Below are 20,129 nucleotides of genomic sequence, written 5' to 3' on the forward strand. Positions count from 1 at the left end.
TTTGCATGTTAGTAGAGTGGCTTCCAAAGAGGAACTCCCACGACTGCCAGAGAGTATCTTCACCTGAAAACTGCAACTGAGCAGCTAACTTAGCACCCATCTAGGCCAAAAGGAATAAATGTATCCTGCCCTCCTGCAAGCGTCAGGTTGACACTTCAACCATCTGATAGCTACAGCGATGTTTCCTAGCAGAGCAGGAAAACATAAAAAAAAACTGAACCTTTTCCTCTTCAGCTTCCACTAATCTTCTACCTGCTTCTGCTTTCCTGAGTCTTTCCAGTGAAGTTACTATCTGCACGTGAATGGAATACAAAAAAAGGAGACTCTGACCGAATTCAAATTCTGCCTCCACTATCTATGAGCAGTGTGGCCTTGGGCAAGTCTCCTAGACTCCCTGAACTTCAGTTTCCTCCTCTGTTAAAGAGAAGTTGCTATGGAAATTAAATAATTAATGGAAACGGGAACATATGGGTGTTAAAATGCCAATAATAATAATAATTAAATAAGGATTCTGGAAAGTAAACTTCTTCTCACCAAAAATGTCCACTTCCTCTTGAACGTAGTTATAAGTAGCCAAACTATCTTTCCTTTTATGTAAAAATATTCTGCTCCAATTATCTTGAAACTTTCTCAGGAGAAGACTGGTATTTAATCCATCTTCCTGATATCAACAAAAAATATTATATGTCTCAAGAAGGTTGTATATCTCAAGAAACAATTATAAGTGACTAGCACAATGCTAATGTTCAAAGACGTAGGAAAATATGATATGGTGAACACCCCAAATGTACTTATAGGTTTATTTTTTCAGTCTAAAGATGGCAGCAGAGAATATTGCAAATATCTCCGGGCTCGGCTCTACCTTGTACAGATTTTTACTAAAACAACCGGGGTCTCTTTATGGCATTGGTGTGTTTGTTCTCAGTAGACTGTGAGCTCCTGTGGGAAGATCACAATACCTGAAGCCTGGTACATAGTAGGCCAGGATGGATGGACAGATGGCCAGTCCACTGCTCTGGCAGGCAAAATAAGATCTAATCTTATAAAAAAGTTATTTTATGAGATTGGTTTCAGCTGCAACCAACAAAACCCTAACAAAAATGGCTTAATCAACCTAGAAGTCTATTTCACCCTCATACAGAAATCTAGAGGTAGTCTGTCCAGAGCTCTACAGCGTCAAGGTCTCCTGCACCTTCCATCTGGCTGTCCTATTGTGTGCAGCTTTCATTCCCCAGCTTGCATGCAGCTCCTGAATAACTCTGAAGCTACAGTGATTACAATCACAATGCAGGTAGCAGGAAGGTGAAGAAAGGTATGAGTGGATATTTGAGTAGCAGGACTGTGTCACGGAATGCTATTTGCCTCTCAATATCAATTTTTCCCCTTTGCAGCAACAGAATCACAATTTTCACTCCAGCTTATTGGCATCCATAATATACACTATATTTCCTCCCAGCCGATCTTACAGCTGTGTGTGGCCCTAGGACTAGGTTTCGTACAATGAGATACAAGCAGAAACATTTTGTGGAACTCCTGAGAAGTTCCTCCCTTTTAAAAGGAACAGAGATATGATGGCTGGAACTCTAGCAGCCATCTTGGACCATAAAAATCAAGAAGACAAAAGCTACACCCTAAGATGATAAATAATGAAGTGTTTGGAAGCTGAGTATCTGAAAATCTCATGAAGGCCCTATACTGCCAACTCTGGACTTATTTTATATGAGAGAGATTTTAACTGTTATCTTTTTATGCCATGGTTACAAGGCATTTCTGACTCTTATAAAGCTGAATCTAATCTTAATCAATACATAACTGAGGTGATTTTTTTTCCTCCCTCTTCCTATCTACCAGTTGTTAGCAGCATTTCCCTCTACAATTGGCTATTACTGAATCTCCTTTCTCTATCTCAACCTTTCTCTCAGGGAGTAGCAAATAAAGGGCATTCAGCCCATAACTTTTATTTTTGCAAACTACAGAAATTTTATACCAAAGGACAATAAAACATGAACCTTCAGCAATTCCCTGTACAGTTATTGTGAGTTGAAAAAAATTAAAATAATTCACTTCCAAAATCACAGAAGCCCTTCTGTTGTGACATACCATCTATGCCCATTTTCTCAATATATAATTGATAAGGAAGAGAGCATCTCCTTAAGCAAATGACTCTTAATGAATTTAATGTACTTAAAAATAAATAAATAAAATCAGCACGCAAAGAGTTACTGCTCTATCTCAAAGGGACAAATCAAGATCTCTTTGCCAGTGAACCTAAAACAGAATTCACAATTCAGTTATACAAGAAGACGCTCCATTTTCCTTCTCATAAATTTGGGGGCTTGGAGACAAGTTTGCGTAACATGGCAAAATGCACCAAGAAGGTCCGACTTGTCGGGAGATGCGGGACCCATTATAGCATCTCCCTCAGGAAAACAGTGAAGAAAATTGAAATCAGCCAGCACGCCAGCCACACTTGCTCCTTCTGTGGCAGAACCAAAATGGAGATGAGCACATGGGGACCTGGCACTGTGGTCCCTACATGATAACAGTAGCTGGTGCTGTCTGGACCTGCGACACGTCCTCCGCAGGTACAGTGACGTCTGCCCTCAGGGCAATGAAGGGATTGAAAGACCAGTAGAAGCACCACAATTTGAAACATCTCTAGCTCCTAATAAATGGGTTAATTTATGTAACAACAACGACCCAAAAAATGACGTGGTAAATAATCTGGTACCAACACACCCAGGAATACTACAAGTATTTTCCAAGCTAAGAAAGTCTTCCCTACGATTCTACTGGAGTAAGCCGATACTAATAACCTCAGTTCTGATTTTATTTATATTTAAATGAATTCTGTGTACCCTCAAGAATGAAATAGAGTGGTTTATGAGTTGATACTGATGGGGAGATCAGTATTATTATGAAGGTAGGGTGGTAGCTTCATTGAATCTTTTTGCAAGGCTGGGATGATAGTTCACCTCCAATGTTGACTGCAAATCTTATGGTAGGGAAGAGAGCCAGGTGGACTTAAAGCTTAGTTCAAATAACTGAACTTTCCCCAACTCTATTTCCAACGTGAAGCATAATTTGGACAAGTGTCTTAATCTCTGTAGCCTTTCTTTTCTGCCAAATGAGAAAAATCCCAACTTTAAATAATTTTTATGAGATTGGACCATATGCAAAAATAGATTTGTAGCGGAAAAGGGTTGCATAAATATGATATTATGTTTGTATTCATTAGCGTTATTTGGATTATAAGTAGCAGCAACTAACCTATGCTACTACAAGCATGTGCATATGTGTGTGCATGTAATGTATGCTTTCAGTTTGGGAATAAAATAAAACAAACCGTTAAATAATGATTACCCTTTGACACGCAACCTTTATTTTTTTCCTTTCCATACTCTTGGTAGCAGTCACATATTATCTAAAAAAAAAAAAAAACTTTTATTTTAGTAACATATACACAACTCAAAATTTCCCATGTTAATTGCTTCCAAGTGTGCAATTCAGATGTACTAATTGCATTCACAGTATTGTACTACCATTACCAACATCCATTACCCATCTTTTTCATCTCATCAAACGGTAGCTCTGTACTCCTTTATATATTACTTTTTTGGGGGGGGTGAAGAAAGGGCATGGGCAGGCTCTGGGAATCAAACCCAGGTCTCTGGCACAGCAGGTGAGAATTCTGCCATGGAGCCACTGTTGAACTGCCCATATATTACTTTTTAATTTAAGAAAAAATACACAATTCTACTGTTGTTGTTTTTATGTGAGATGGAAGAAGGTCAAAGCTGAGGCATCTGAGAGAAGCAGGGTGCTCGGTTAGCAATAATAATAATGCATCCCCCCAAATCTATAGTCCTGAAAGTCCCTTCCTGGTGACCCATCTAATACCAACTTCAAATTGGTGGTAATGAAGCGTCACGATTTAGGAAACAGACCTGGGTAAAATTGCTTGAATATTCAGGGGAATATTCAGTGAGCGTATTTCCAGGAATTAGGAGCAGACACTAAACCCATACTGCAGGACCTGTTCTGTCCGGGGTGGTCTTTTTATTAAAATAGCATCCCTTATCTTCACTGTCTCCATCAGGTTAAATATCTGTGACTTGCATACTTCTTTTATGAGTCGTCACATCCCTCCCTCTTATTTTTTTCTTAACATAATCTGTTTTGAAATTTTCACCATTTGGACTATAAATGTTCCAATACTTATGCCTAACTTCCCAAAGAAAACTAGAGTTGACACACTGAACAGGTATTAGGCTTCTGAATATCTAGTAATCAAGAACCCTGTCGCTCTCCTCCCTCCCAAAATAAAAGATATAAAAATCATTTATGTCTTCATGCAAAATTATTCCCACGGCATCACTGACATCTCCAAGCATCCACCATGGATTGCCTCGCTTCCATCCGTCCTGCATCATTTGCTCATCCCTAAGACATGGGTGAATGCTTTGGGCAGGTAGATAGTCCAAATCACCATCCCAACAATCACCACCGCCTTGGTTCAGGCTCCCTCTAATGCCACCGAGGAGGCTGGTCAGGAGGAAATGGTCCAGGTGAAAATGATGCCAGAACAATCTACATCCTCCCCTGGATCAAAAGCACCACATGGGAAGCACACCTGGGTCATCCCTAATCCAACGTCAGAATGCCAACCCAGGTCCCACTCAAATCCTGCCATGAGCAAATCCTTTCCAGCCAATGGGAGGCTTTCCTTCTCCAAATTCTTACTGAGACATAATTAAGGATGAAATCCCAGTCCCAAATTGTGCTGTGGAAGAACAGTTTTAGATGTAGCAGGGTGCCTACACCAGGAGGGCTGTAAGAAGTCTTCAGCTACAATGACGTTCTGCTCTTGATCTGCGTGGTGGTTGCATGAACCTGTTCACTTTGCAATAACACATGGAGCTGTACCTCTGGGATGTTTCTGTATATAGGTTAGACTTGAATTTAAAAAACAAAGCAAAAAAACTCAGGCCTACTTTGTTATCCGTTGCCCCATTCATAGTAGTCTTGACCTCAAACTAGATAATAAATTCTCAAAGCCTCACACCACCTAGCAGAGGGCTGGGCTTCCTAAAGAGGTGAATACATGCCTATTGGCTGCACTGAAATTTGGAGAACCAGGGAATCAGAGGCAGGAGAAGGCAGTGGATAGTTTTTCAAGGTCTTCCAGCATTGGAGAAACAAAAATTTCCCGATCCCAAAGCTGTGGGTCAACAATGTAGCCATGGCAATCAGACTGAGACAGGACACTTAGCTGTGTGGATGATAATCCAATGCTCTGCGAAAATAACAAATTTTTAAAAAGCTATTTGACAGAGATATGCATAGACATAGCATATTTACATATGTTCATATGTCTATAAACATAGATACAGAGTCTTCTATAGATACATACATACATGCATATACATCTGCACACATACAGACACACACACAACAAAAGCGCAGTGTCCATGGATCCCAGATCCAGCCCCTCACCAAAAAAGAATTAACATGATGGGGTGAAAGTCAGTGCCTATTTTGGGAAGTGGTTTAAACCAAAATAGATATGCAGATGGCCAGCTCTGTTGAACCCCGTGATAAATCTATGATGGCTGGTACTCTAGGAAAGCAACTGTTAAAACCAGAGCTCCATGGTCTTGAAAAGGCTGATGACAGCCACTTATTCCAGGAAACACCAGGGCTGGCCCCAAACTCCTGCAGGATTGAGACAGAGCATCCAGCTGGGGAACAACTTTAAATTCCTAGGAACTAACCCCTTAGTCCAATCTTGTGCACTGAGGGGTGCGTTGGTTTGCATCTCAGCTGTTTCTACATGTGCCAGAAAGGAGAGTCGTGCCTGGTAGGCCTGAGTGAGCAATGCCTGCAGAGTGGGCCTGGCTCCAGGAGAAGCCACAAACCACCCCCTCTGCCCTGTTTTGACTCTGTACCTAGGCAGAGAGGGAGGAGGGCATGCCGGGATGGCGGGAGGAGAAGCTGGTGCGTGCTCCATGTGGGACGCATTGAGTAAGGTCTGATGCAAACACCAGGGTGGGACTCAGGAGACAAACAGATCTCAAGGCAAATGGGGTCCCAGTCATGGCCCCAGAAAGCTCATTAGGAAAAATCTTCATTCAGGGTCTAGGTCCATTTGAGAGGGAAGACGAACCAAAGATGCCCTCTTTCTGGTTTCACTCATTTGACAAATCAAATGGAACCCAAAGGAAAAGCATGGGGAGGAGGGCAGAGGGCTCCTTCTCCGAGACAGATTTATGGCATTCTGGTTGCAGCTTGCATTTGTCAGGCCAAAATGGGTAGGGTGGGCTAATAGAGTAGAATTACAGCTTCCTATAATAGGGAAAGTTAAATAGACAAGCTCTCCCAGTCTGAAGAGAAGGAGGCAGAGGGCAGCGCTGCCGGCTTTGAACAGGAATGGCCTCTTCCCCTCCTTTCACATGTGGCCCTGCAACAGTAGCAGACAGATGCGACACAAAGCCAGACACACCTGATTAACCCTGAATACAACAGCTGTCACTTCCCCACCACTGCCCGTACCCACACCCTGGCTGTTTCCTCTTTGTTTTTTCCCCTTTCTCTCAGCCAGCACGAAGAAATTCAACCTACCATTAAAACCCAAGTTAGTGGGAGGGTGTCAGCAGCCGGGCCTTTGTTTGTCTCCTCACAGACATGTAATAGGTATCTTCTGAGTTGTCCTTTCATCGGAAGAAGGCTTGTGGCCTCCTGCTGAGTGTTCAGTCAACTCAAAACCTGAGACCCAAAGAAAGGCTGGCCGTGGGTGGAAGGAGATAGAGCTGACTCAAATGAAGAAGGAGAAAGTTGACTGAAAGCTGCACACATCTTGGGCACCTGAAAGGTTGTCTCTCTTCTCCATTTTTCTTTTCATTTTCTTGCCTCCATCCAGATGTAATTCCCTGCTGCTAAAAACACCCTCCCTTAAAAAAAATTGGCAGCCATGAATTCCCCGATAGGAAGTGGAACTCAATGCTGCGTTGTCTTTCCCTGAGAACTTGATTATTTTGTCTTCTATTTCAGCTGGCCTTGACCAAAAAAATAATCAGGTCAGGTGTTTGGGTTTTTTGTTTGTTTGTTTGTTTGTTTGTTTGTTTTTCTCTCTCTCTTAGATAGCCAAATCCTTGCATTCAAGTTAACTTTAAAGACCTTGAGAACCAGATACAGGAGGGAATTTAAGTACTGAACTGAAAATGATTTCTAGTAACATGAATAAAAAGTAATGTGCTGATGTGAGCTTCTAGAAACTTACAGAATGGTAATTAGGGCCCAGGAGTGAATCCTGATTTTTCTCCTGGTGTTTTTTTTTTTTTTTGGAGCAATCTTTAGTTAATCATTTGACTTCTATAAATCTGCATTTCTATTTCTTAAAATGACCCTCTCAATTGTCAAAAAGTCCCTTGAGTAGTTAGTTACAAAGACTAATAAAAATGATGACCAGAAATCACTCTGCAAATACAAAGCCTTATAACAGATAATGGACTGATAACTGAGTAATTTAACTCAATCTCAGAAAAATTCAACAAATATCCCTATTTCTTCATAAGTAGAAAATTAATGGAACGTTTCAAGGCTGTCACCTGAAGCTCCTTCTTTCTGATCAGGCCAGCTGTACATGTCTGCCTTCTAAGAATCCATGGAGATATCACACAAGTCTGATTGGAACACCTACAAAATTCTGTTTCAGAAGACATAGTAAAGGTCCCAAGAGCCTCATTTGTGAAAGACACTGGAATTTGTTCTAGAACACAAAGGTAGCCTCTAAAGGTTAGTACCTTCAGATTTGTCTTTCATGCAGTGGGTAAATGACCATATCCATGATCAAATCAACCTATAGGGCCATACCTCTGAGCAATTTGAAAAAATCCTGTTCACTCTGCCATTAAAACCATCTTGGCAGCTCATCTCCTAGTATCTAAATATCTTTCTTATGCTTCACAGAGCTCAGGGTTTGAGTAGAGTAAGCCGGTCTGTTTTCAATTCTTGACTCTTCACACATGGCAAATGAGTGGAACTTTTGAACACTACAATCATCTGGCTGATGAGCAACCTGTTTTCCATTTCTGGCAACAAATACTTCTGGCTTATCTTGACAGAAGGAAAAGGGATAAAAATATGCTCTGGTTGGATATTGCTGATAACATTTGTCATCTTTGCAGCTAAAAATGAAGAAATCCTCCTTTGGTGTTTAAGAAAGTGGCAAAAGAATTGATGCCACCTTCGAGATGGAAATTAAATTGATCTTTTCCATAACAATGCAATGTCACATCCTGAGGTAGGATGAGGACTGGAGCAGGAGTCAGTATTTGGGGCCTTGGCCCTTGTTCTCTACTGGTAGATGTGGTACCTGCAAAGGCTCATTTCACATGTCTGAACTTGCGCCCCTCTGAGGAGCTCATTCAACTGAATAGGCTCACATCTATCTCATCTCCAACGTTCTCTGGGTCTATGGCCTGGATCCACAATGAAGCACAACACTGTATGGCATCCATCTCACCATGACTCACTCATAGCAAATCATGACACAAGTGGATTGCATGGGCATGTCATTAGGAAGCTTCTAGCCACATGGAGTTGGGTCTCACGGATTCCACTAGCTGTGAGAATGCCACTTTCCAAAATAATTTTCAAAATGATAAACAAGATTGCTTTTGTTCTAATTGGAAGTGTTTTATACCTACATTCTGTCACCCCCAGTGACCAGGCCCATTCAGTGAAGCCCTCCTAACATTTTTTTTTAACTCTTAACATTTAAAAATTGCCAAAAGCAAAGGAATGAATCATCAAATGGGCAGAATTCTTCCTACGACTCTTTTACCTGAGCAAAACCATTACTTCCTGAAAGAGTAAAAAGAGACAAAAGTGGTAGGAGATGAGTAACAGACACGATTGAGTTGATCCAAAGAACTTCAAGACAGCATGAACTTTGGAAACAGGCAAGGTTAAATGCTGAAATGTAGATAGCTGAGCACACTCCCTCGGAAAAGTCAGGCTCAGAGGGAATTGTGAATAAAAGGTTCCCAAAAAGAGACGTGTGTATAATTTACATAACAGTTCCACCAACGTGCAGCAGTGGGCTGGCTCTGATGGCTGTAAATACCCTGTGACACATATTTTCAAAGGAACTGGGGTGGCTTGATTTTAAACAAGTATGAATCACCCATGAGTACTGTCCATTTGCAGCACCACTTACTCCTGAGCCATGTGCTGGCAGTGATGGGAAGGCCGACAGCTCACGACTGTAGAGTTCCATGAAGAGGTGGCAGGTCTGCTTATTAATCCAACCAGCTACATGCCACCTGTTCTCCTTCTTCATGACTTCTAAAATGATACTTTTCCAAAAGCCTCCACTTTTAGGGACTATTTTTTCCAATCTTTAAAAAAACATATCAGCTCTTAATTGGTCCTCTACCCCCCAACTGTGACACGTTGCACAAAGTCTCAGCAGATTGGAGCTGAAGACTGACCATCTGCCTTGGTTTCCATGGTGGCTTCCTCTATAGTCCGAGCTCATCCCAACCGGCATGGCCTTGGGTAAGTCTCTGGGCCTCCATCTCTTCAGCTTTAAAATGAGTGACTTGAACCAAAGCAATTTCCAGCTGAAATGTTAGTGACAATGACTCCTCTTTCCCTTCACACTTGTAGACGCCAAGGTGATAATTAGGAAAGATAAAAAAAAATGTAGTAAGTTTCCCTTTTCCTTGTGATATTCCTAAGATATTGTCATAAAAATAAAATGTGACTTAGTTCCCTACTGCTAAAACAAATACCGTACAATGGTTTGGCTTAAACAATGGGAATTTTCAGCTCATGGTTTTGAGCCTAGAAGTCCAAAATTGAGGATGCAGCAAAGCCATGCTTTCTCCACAAAGACTGGCATTCTGAGGCTGGTTGCCAGTGATCCTTGGTCCTTGGCTTTTTGGTCACAAGACAGCGCACATGGCAGCATCTTCTCGTTTCTCTTCCAAGTTCCATTGTCTTCTAGCTTCTGGCTGCTCCCCGTGACTTCTCTCTCTGACTTTCACTCTGCTTATAAAGGGCTCCAGTAACCTAGATTAAAGTTCAACCTGAATCAGTTGGGCCACACCTTAAATGAAAACAATATCTTGAAAAAAGCTTATACATGATGGATGTGTACCTACCAGAATGCAGACCAAGACCAAGAACAAGTTCAAACTGAGGTCCAAAATTCATTCCGTCACCAAATGGGAAATACTGGTTGAGTAAACTGTTTATCAAGCCACAAGCAGTGAAAGAAAAGATCTCAATGCAAAGAAAATGCTTCTTTGGAGTAATAGTTGGAGTAATCAATCACTTAATCAATAAATATTGGCTGACTCCTATCAAATACAAATAAATTCTCTGCTAGACTCTTAAAGGCAGGGAAAAATACGAGGAGATATAAGACATGGCCCTTGTTCTTAAGAAATTTAAAATCTATTTGGTGAAAGAAAATGCACAGGAACCAAAACAAGCAATACAACAACTAAGCAAATAATAAGGCCAATCAAGAACAGTGAGTCTCAAATCAAAGTTTTAGGCAATGGGTGCAGAAGTTTGGAGGAGATAGAATACTCTTGGCTATGAATGTCACATATAAACTGGATTTTAGTTTGCTGAAGGAAATTATCTAGTGACTGCTGGATTCTCCCTGCTCACATGGCTACCCAGACTTGAAAGTTTGTGGGATACAGAAAGGAGCCTTGGCAGGAAACTTATTTACTTTATGGTGACTGTGACTATCACCTGAAGAGAGGTTGATTTACTGGGAAGGCTTCCCTCTCCTTGATAAGACTCCATTAAGTCAGGGCCTTCCCTGAGTCACTAAACTGTGGACAAGTTACCTTTGCTCAGTTACCTCCTTAATGAGGCTCACCTGTGTTTCCATTCCAACCCTCACCCCTAAATAATAGCAGATCCCTATCCCTAACAGGCAATTATTAAAGGCAAACCAGAGGACCCCTCCCTCATGGTGAGGTTTTAGGGGATCCAACAAATAAGACCTTTCTTCTCTGAACAATTCCTAAACCAAATAAGTGGCATAGGAATCAGTCTGAAATCAAAATGTCACCATTATTTTAAATTGATAAAGTGTTAATTGGAGAACTTGACTTCAGGTATATAGGCTTGTTAATGTTGTACCACTGAGCTGAAATCAACCACTTGGGTTCAGGCAGTGCTTGAAGACTTTGCAGCTTGAAGGTCTGGAATCTAAGGCTTGATGAAGCAGAGAGCACTTTTTTTTTTCTAGGCAGTTTCCAGAGAAGAGGAGAGGGTGAGGCAGGCATGCACATTTGCTTCTCCAGACTGGCTCCTCAGATCAGTCCCTCTTTGTCCAATGAGGTGAAGGAGAGGATGGCCAGAGTCCTGGGAATTTACTCAATGGAAAAGTGTCCCCCTGGAAACAAGAGGAGTGGGGAATAAATGTTCCCATCTACCACCTACACCCATCTGCCAGGTTTAGGTCCTCATGCTGTGCAGGCTTGCATACAACATGCTACGCTGTGGTCATGCTTTGCAGTTCTAGGATTCGTGACAACTTCTAAATCTGAGGGGAATGGATGCACTCATGGAGAAAATCTCCCAAGGGGGCGATTGCCCTCAGCATGGACCAGCATTAGAGGCTCAGCCCAGGAGTCAGGCCTCCGGAATTCCTGCCCTTGTGCTAACTTTTAGCTGCTCCTTTTTCATTCAAAGTCATTTGCCCTCAGGTGCTCTGTTCCCACCTATGCACTAGGGATTGCAGCACCTGTCCTGTCACATGTGTAAAATGGGAGATAAAATGAGAAGGGGCCTTTGAATAGCTGGTCCCCACTTCACAGAGCGCTGAAATAGTTTTGTATTAAGAGAAAATAATAACATTTTTTTCTTGAGAAACTGCAATAAATGTGGAGCAGCTTTCTGTCACTTTTCTTACTTTTTCACACCAGAGCGGACCCCAAGAAAATGAAACTGAAAGGAGGAGAAGGGAGCTTCCTCCAAACTGAACCTTAAGTGCCAAGTGGTGCTGACTCAATTTGGACAGCATGAGGCCAGGGGCTTAATAACACATTTGTGATTAATTACACTGATAACTCTGAAACCTGAGAGAGATTCCCTGTTATCCTCAGGGAACATTTACCTGAATCATCCCCTTGGAGCCAGAGTAGAATCTCTGAGGACAGCCACACCCCATCCCCCCATGCCCCCCAAGGGTTATTCATCAGAGAACAGTAGGAATTGAAAGGAGCTGCCCGTCTTTTGCCCCTGCAGTTTCTTCAGGGAGAATGAGACTTATTGACTAATTAGCCCTTTGGGCATGACATGAAGACTTTGTAATTCCCAAGACAGCAAAATGGTGACATAGTTCAAAAAATGATGGGAAGAAAGGCAGAACTGGAGGGGAGAAAGAAAGGATATTGGAGGAGAGAAGAAAGGAAGGTTAGTCTTGCAAATACAGGACAAGAGAAAAAAATAAAGCAGAGAATTCTCTCAACTCCTGATTGACATTTCCGGAGGTGCTCCAACTGAGTGGAGTTGCATGGGGCCTCAAAGTCAGAACTTTGCCTATTGGTGGATACACAAAAAGGAAAATTAGGAAATGTCACTTCAGTCTCAGGGGTTAGAAAAGCCAGTCTCATTTCATCTTGTCAACAACACTTTATTTTGCTCTCTCTACCTGCTATTCTGTCCATCTGCTCCCTTTCCACACTTCTTCATTTATCACATACTCGGAGCCAGGCGTTATGACAAGTAAGACACTGCCTTCTCCCCTCATGGAGACCCCAGTCTGAAGTGGGAGGCTGTGATGAGAGTTAACGGACAGATCAAGAGTATCAAATGGCTCTAACCCAGGGAGTGAGGTCAGGGCTCACAGGAGGTGTCCTCTTTGGGTTCCCCAAGAAACAAATCCCAAGACACATTGTATGTAAGAAGTTTCTTGGGAAGTGCTTGTGCATGAGGGAGTGAGGAGAAGAAGGCTGCACAGACGAAGTTTAACTGCAGGGGAACTGCAAAAGAGGTTTCATAGGGATGCCCCAGGGAGCTCAGGGATGGCCGTTCAGAGCTGGTTACTGGACAAAAGCCATGGGTTCTTTGCCCGATGCGCTCAATAACCAATTCCTGAAACACCAAGGCTTCAAAGAGAAAAAGAGTTTATTACTAGGCATGTAGTAGGAGAGCAGATGGCCTAGGGGCTGAAAATCTGTCTCCTCAAGTTTAGGGGGTTCAAGGTTTTTAAGGAATTTAGCAAGGGGAGATGAGTTCATGACAATTTCAAATAGAAAGTTCAAAGCAGAAAAGGAGACAGTGATAAGGCAGTCAAGCCAACTCACCTGGGACAGAACAGTCTCTTCAATAAATGGTGCCTAGAAAACTGGATATCCATATGCAAAAGAATGAAAGAGGACCCGTATCTCACACCCTATACAAAAGTTAACTCAAAATGGATCAAAGATCTAAACATCAGGTCTAAGACCATAAAACAGGTAGAGGAAAATGTAGGGAAATATCTTATAAATCTTATGATTGGAGGCAGTTTTATAGACCTTACACCTAAAGCAAGAGCACTGAAGAAAGAAAGAAAGAAATGGGAACTCCTCAAAATTAAACACTTCTGTGCATCAAAGAACTTCAACAAAAAAGTAAAAAGACAGCCTACACAATGGGAGACAATATTTGGAAACGACATATCAGATAAAGGTCTAGTATCCAGAATTTATAAAGAGACTGTTCAACTCAACAACAAAAAGACAGCCAATCCAATTACAAAATGGGAAAAACACTTGAATAAACAACTCTCAGAAGAGGAAATAGAAGTGGGCAAAAGGCACATGAAGAGATGTTCAACGTCCCTGGCCATTAGAGAAATGCAAATCAAAACCACAATAAGATATCATCTCACACCCACCAGAATGGCCATTATCAACAAAACAGAAAATGACAAGTGCTGGAGAGGATATGGAGAAAGAGGCACACTTATTCACTGTTGGTGGGAATGTCAAATGGTGCAACTGCTGTAGAAGGCAGTTTGGCGGTTCCTCAAAAAGCTGAATATAGAATTGCCATATGACCCAGTAATACCATTGCTAGGTATCTACTCAGAGGACATAAGGGCAAAGACATAAACGGACATTTGCACACCAATGTTTATAGCAGCATTATTTACAATTTTAAGGAAATGGAAACAGCCAAAATGTCCATCAACAGATGAGTGGCTAAACAAACCGTGGTATATACATACAATGGAATATTATGCAGCTTTAAGACAGAATAAACTTATGAAGTATGTAACAACATGGATGGACCTTGAGAACATTATGCTGAGTGAGACTAGCCAAAAACTAAAGGACAAATACCGTATGGTCTCATTGATATGAATTGACATTGGTGGATAAACTTGGAATATTTTGTTCGTAACAGAGACCATCAGGAGATAGAAATAGGGTAAAATATTAGGTAATTGGAGCTGAAGGGATACAGATTGTGCAACAGGACTGGATACAAAAACTCAGAAATGGATAGCACAATACTACCTAACTGTAATATAATTATGTTAAAACACTGAATGAAGCTGCATGGGAGAATGATAGAGGGAGGAGGGCTGGGGACATAAATGAAATCAGAAAGAAAGATAGATGTTAAAGATTGAGATGGTATAATCTAGGAATGCCTAGAGTGTATAATAACAGTGAAATGTACAAGGTACAATTTTAAAAATGTTTTTGCATGAGGAAGAACAAAGGAATGTCATTATTGCAGGGTACTGAAAATAGATGGTAATTAATATTTTAAAATGTCACCTTCTGTGTGAGACTAAAGCAAAAAATGTTTATTAGTTACAAAATGTATATTTTGACTAGTGCATTTCCTAATATAACTTATGTAGATAGTTTGATTGAATGCCATAAGTACTTGGAATCTAAGGTAGGACATGAGATTTTGCTGGTTTGTCCAGAGTGATGCCCTGATGAATCCCAGAGTGATTCGATCAGTGAGTGGAAAAGTATTGGCAAAGCCCCCTTCGGGAAGTGGTGAGAATGGGGAGAAATTCAACTTCCCCAAGTTGAATTCTTGATATTCTCACAAGCAGTGTGGACAACCAAAGCTATAGGCAGAGCCCCCAGTCTTGGGATTTGTTCATATGAAACTTAACCCCACAAAGGATAGGTCAAGCCTACTTAAAATTTAGGCCTAAGAGTCACCCCCAAGAGAGCCTCTTTTGTTGCTCAGATGTGGCCCCTCTCCCCAGCCAACACAACAAGCAGTCTCAACACCCTACCCCTCTCTACGTGGGACACGACTCCCAGGGGTGTGGACCTTCTCGGCAATGTGGGACAGAGATCTTGGAATGAATGGAGACTCAGCATCAAAGGATTGAGAAAAACCCTAGAATGAGCTGAGACTTAGCATCAAGGGATTGAGAAAACCTTCTCAACCAAAAGGGGGAAAAAGGAAATGAGACAAAGTGTCAATGGCTGAGAGATTCCAAACAGAGTCGAGAGGTTATCCTGGAGGTTATTCTTATGCATCAAATAGATATCATCTTGTTATTCAAGATGTAATGGAGAGGCTGGAGGGAACTGCCTGAAAATGTAGAGCTGTGTTCCAGTAGCCATGTTTCTTGAGGATGATTGAATAATGATACAGCTGTCACAATGTGACTGTGTGATTGTGAAAACCTTGTGTCTGATGCTCCTTTTATCTACTTTGTCAACAAAGGAGTAGAACATATGGAATAAAAATAAATAATAGGGGGAACAAAAGTTAAAATAAATTTAGTTTAAATGCTAGTGATCAATGAAAGCAAGGGGTAAGGGGTATGGTAGGTATAATCTTTTTTTTTTTTTCTTTCCTGTGTTCGTTTTATTTCTTTTTCTATTGTCTTTTTATTTCTTTTTCTGAATTAATGCAAATGTTCTAAGAAATGATGAATATGTAACTAAGTGATGATATTGTGAATTACTGATTATATATGTTGTTTTATTTTGTTTATTTTTTTAATTAATAAATAAATTTTAAAAAGAAGAAAAGGAGACAGTGTTATCATTTCAACGGGACATAAGTGAAAGGAGGGCAGGCAGAGCTATCACTTCAGTGCTAAAGGGGTAAGCTGAAAGGTAGGGAGAGAGTTATCTTTCAATAGCAGAGTCTAGCTGATATGATTTATAAATGTCCCAGACTGAACTAGTAAATGGCTGACTTCAAATTCTTCATTGGTCTTAGGGCCTCTAAAGGGAGTAACAGCTGTTACAGTCACAAAGGCACAAGATAAGGGCTTTTACAATCATTTCAGGTATCAGGGCCGCTGAATTAGACTTTAGGGACTTCGGGTATTTTCCTTTGTCTACTCCACTATACCAAAAAGCAAAAAGTAATCAAAGTCATCCCCCAAATCCTAGTTTCTCGGGTATAAGAGTTCAGTAATTCAGGCAAGGGGCCAGGACTTTGCACCCCGCATTGACCAACCATTAGATGCAGGCAGCCCTGGTGAGGGGCAAGCTCAGGCAAGGTCATTCCCTTGGCCCAAGACAAATTCCAGGGGAGGGAGACTTCCGTGAGCCAGAAGCAAGCAACCCTCGGGGCTGGGAAAAGAGGGCCTCCTGCCTGAAGGGGAGATGGTCAGCTCACTACACATCCACTACAGGAGGTTTCCAAAAGAGAAGAGTGGAGTCAGGTTTCAGAGTATGAGAATATGTCAAGGAGAGAGAAAGTATCCAGGGTAGAAGGAGTGGCAATGAGCAAAGGGAAGGGACTGTCAAAGAAGATTGCACATTTAGAAGACAAGTGATCCGGCATGGTTGTAAGGCAGGTCATGAGAAGAGGAGCGGGAAAGGGGGCCAGGAAAGGCGAGGAGTCTGATCATACAGAGCCCCATCGCCATGCTAAAGAGTCTGGACTGTATCTTGGAAATAAGGGGGAAGCCAGAGAAGGCTTTTCAGTATTGTTTATAAAGTTATCCTCTGATTTACACTAATAAAGTTTTGGGAAATAAATGAAGTGCAAAGAATAAAATAAAATACGCTTATAATCCCACCACTCAAAGATAACCATGATGAACATTTTGATGGTTTTCCTTCTAGTTATTATATATATATATATATATGCAGAGAGAAAGATTTCTAAAAATCAAACAGGGAATATGCCATAGACACAGTTTTGGATTTTGCTTTTCTGATTTCATCTTATATGGTAAGCATTTTTACATCATTAAATATTGTTTAAACATGTGATTTTAATGATGGCATTATTCAAATATAACTAATACTTCCCTTTTTATTGGACATTTACATTTCTGTTCAGATCTTTGTCTGCAACTCCTATTGCATCTTAAGATAAATTCCCAAAAATTGAATCATTGGATCAAAAGATATGAACACTTTAAGGTTGAGTATATTGATGTAGCTTAAGAGACAGAGCTGGATGCATCAAAATGGGTTTTCTCTATTTCCTTTATTTCTGTTGGCTCTCCTCTTTATCTTCATGGAGAACGGGTCAGGTAGAAGGTGGGGGATTCGGGTAACTACAGGGCATTTAAGTTAACCAAGACTTTAGGGACTTCGTCATGCTGGGTTATGAGGTTTTGACACAAACCCATGGGGATCCCATGATGCTCCCCCTGACACTGAAGTTATTGCAAAGATCATGTGAGATCATGTCTAAGCGCCACATCTGAGCTCACTCTGTCCAGACCTGTAACCAATTGGAATATTCAGATTTTATTTTTTCCTTCTTGTTGCAGAAGATCCCAAACACCAAAGACCAGAGTCAGATGACCTTTAAGGCTTCCCACTACAGCTCTGTGACTGTCTCTATGTGAATGTCCCTTACCAATGAGCTGCATTGTTAGCAGCGCTTTCAACATAATGCTCCTTGCCCTAAGGCAGACAGTAAGCCTTCTATTGACATACCAGAAATTGCCCCAAATGCTCTCAAATTTTTCTTTATTTGTGCTGTAGCCTATAAATTACTTTCTCATGGGATATGGCTTGAATTACAGAAACAATCCGTTCTGTCTCCATTGGTCCTCAGTCCTTCCCCAGGGTCACAGAATGCTTCTTTTTGATGTCCATATACTAATTTTAATCCAACTGCTGTGTTCTGTCGATAGTCCCTGGAGCCTACAGAAGACATAATTCTCACGCAACAGGAAGTCAGCTTCCAGCAATATGACCAGTTCTGTCCATAGGACCCTCTGACAACAAACCCTGTCTGAGAAATGGCATTCCTGACATGTGGTTATAATCACTGGAGCTATCTCAATCGCAGCTCAAGTTGCCTTCTACCCGAAATGGCCTTTGGGGTAGTGCTCATTAGTTTAGCCTGCCCCTAGGTTTTACTGTTGTTTTTTAATCTGGCATCTCAGGAGATAGAATGTTCTAATGAAAAAAGGCCCAAACTCAGCATCAAGATTCTTAGCATAGCTCTGCCACCAGGAATCTAGGTGTCAGAGAGGAACCTGCTTCCCATTATCAGTCTCAAAAGACGGTAAGGAGGATAAGACAAAATAATACTCAAACAGAAAGCAAAATGCACACTTGCATAGATAAAGGTGATATTTGATTGCATTGATCGTAATTATTTAGATGGAGCAAGAAATAAAATAGTTCATAAAGAAAATGTGTCACTTGAAAAACATTTATCAATCACACCAGGGATACCAAAAGGCACGTGGGGAACAAAGAACAGAACACAGTCCATGCAGCCCAAGGGATTCAGAGACTAGCTGGAAAATAGACAAACGAACAAAGAACAGCAGCGATTATAAATGCTGCAATGGGCACGTGTATAAACGGTACGTGGGAGCACGGAGGAGGAAGCAACTAGCCCTGCCTGGGAAAACCAGCAAAAGTAGTAGGCAACAGGAAATGTTGAGCAGAGTCTTGAAGGATGAGAAAGATAATGACTAGGCAGATAAATCAAGAAAGAAAGCATCATTTACATAAACCCTAAGAAGAAAAAGAACAAAGCATGTGCAGAAAGCTGCTAACACGTCAGCAGGGCAAGAGGGCACAGTGTGTGTCAGGAAGTAAGAGATAAGAGAGCGGGCCACGGTGGCTCAGTGGCAGAGTTCTCCCCTGCCATGCTGGAGACCCAGGTTCGATTCCTGGTGCCTGCCCATGCAAAAATAAAATAAAAATAAAAGAAAGAGAGAGAGAGATGAGAAAGAACAAGGACCAATCCTGGATCTTTTCCTGGCAGGCAGTGTTGCATTTGTCCTTTGGCAAGATGGAGCCAGTGGCATGCCTTAAGCATGGGTATATTTGTCATGAACCAGGCAAAAAACATACAGCACACTGAAATTGAGTAATTTGAGAAGAGTTTGCAAAAGGATTATTTTCAAAGGTGTGGGTGTGATGTAGAGAAACCGCAAAGGACAGAGCTGGGCACTGTTGCCATCCTTGCATCTGAAGGGGAGAAATGGTTACTGAAACTTGGAGGAGAGTGTCTTGTGGAGAAGGCCATCTGATGGGAGCTATGACTATCAGCTGAGGGATGGAGTCAGCTTGTGGGGACTTCCAAGGAGTCAAATGACCCCCCCACTTCCCATTTCCCCAGACTCTCGCCAGTTTATCCCATGGGCCCAACCTAGTGGGCTAAGTAGCTTTGGGAAAAGAAAGAATGGTAGAGAAAGATTTGTCTGGAGGACAGATGAAAACTCTCAGTACCAGGCAAGTAAAATTAGATCAGAATTCCATGAAGCTCAGGCAGCAATATGGAGGAAGGGAACTGGGAAGGAAGTAAGAAAGAAATGAAGACATAATCCAAGTGAGAAACATGGGGATTTGAATAGTAGGTAATAGCAATGAAAGGATGCAATAGATTCTGAAAACATTTAGGAGATACAATCTAAAGAACCTGTTGGCTAGTCATGAGTATGTGTCAAAAGTTCCCTACTATAAATATACAGTTTATCAGGCAACAAATGAAATGACAAGGAAACAAGATCATTATGGGTGATATAACCTGCGTTTTTTTTTATGTCCAAGGACCATCTTTCTTTAAACAGTTCATTTTGGTACTGGCATCCATCCTTGGGTTTGGAATACAAGAACACATGACAATCTGTTTCATCCTTATAGAATAGCTCCATATCCATCATTTCAGAAGAAATGTGACAATTG

At 41.4% G+C, this 20,129-nt stretch overlaps 1 pseudogene; it reads left to right on the forward strand.

Moving 5' to 3' along the window:
• The first annotated feature begins 2,357 nt into the window (after positions 1-2,357).
• On the forward strand, positions 2,358-2,635 carry LOC143669102 (large ribosomal subunit protein eL43 pseudogene; annotated as a pseudogene).
• The last annotated feature ends 17,494 nt before the right edge of the window (positions 2,636-20,129 follow it).

The sequence above is a fragment of the Tamandua tetradactyla genome, chromosome 25 (genome assembly GCF_023851605.1).
Source record: "Tamandua tetradactyla isolate mTamTet1 chromosome 25, mTamTet1.pri, whole genome shotgun sequence".
Taxonomy (NCBI): domain Eukaryota; kingdom Metazoa; phylum Chordata; class Mammalia; order Pilosa; family Myrmecophagidae; genus Tamandua; species Tamandua tetradactyla.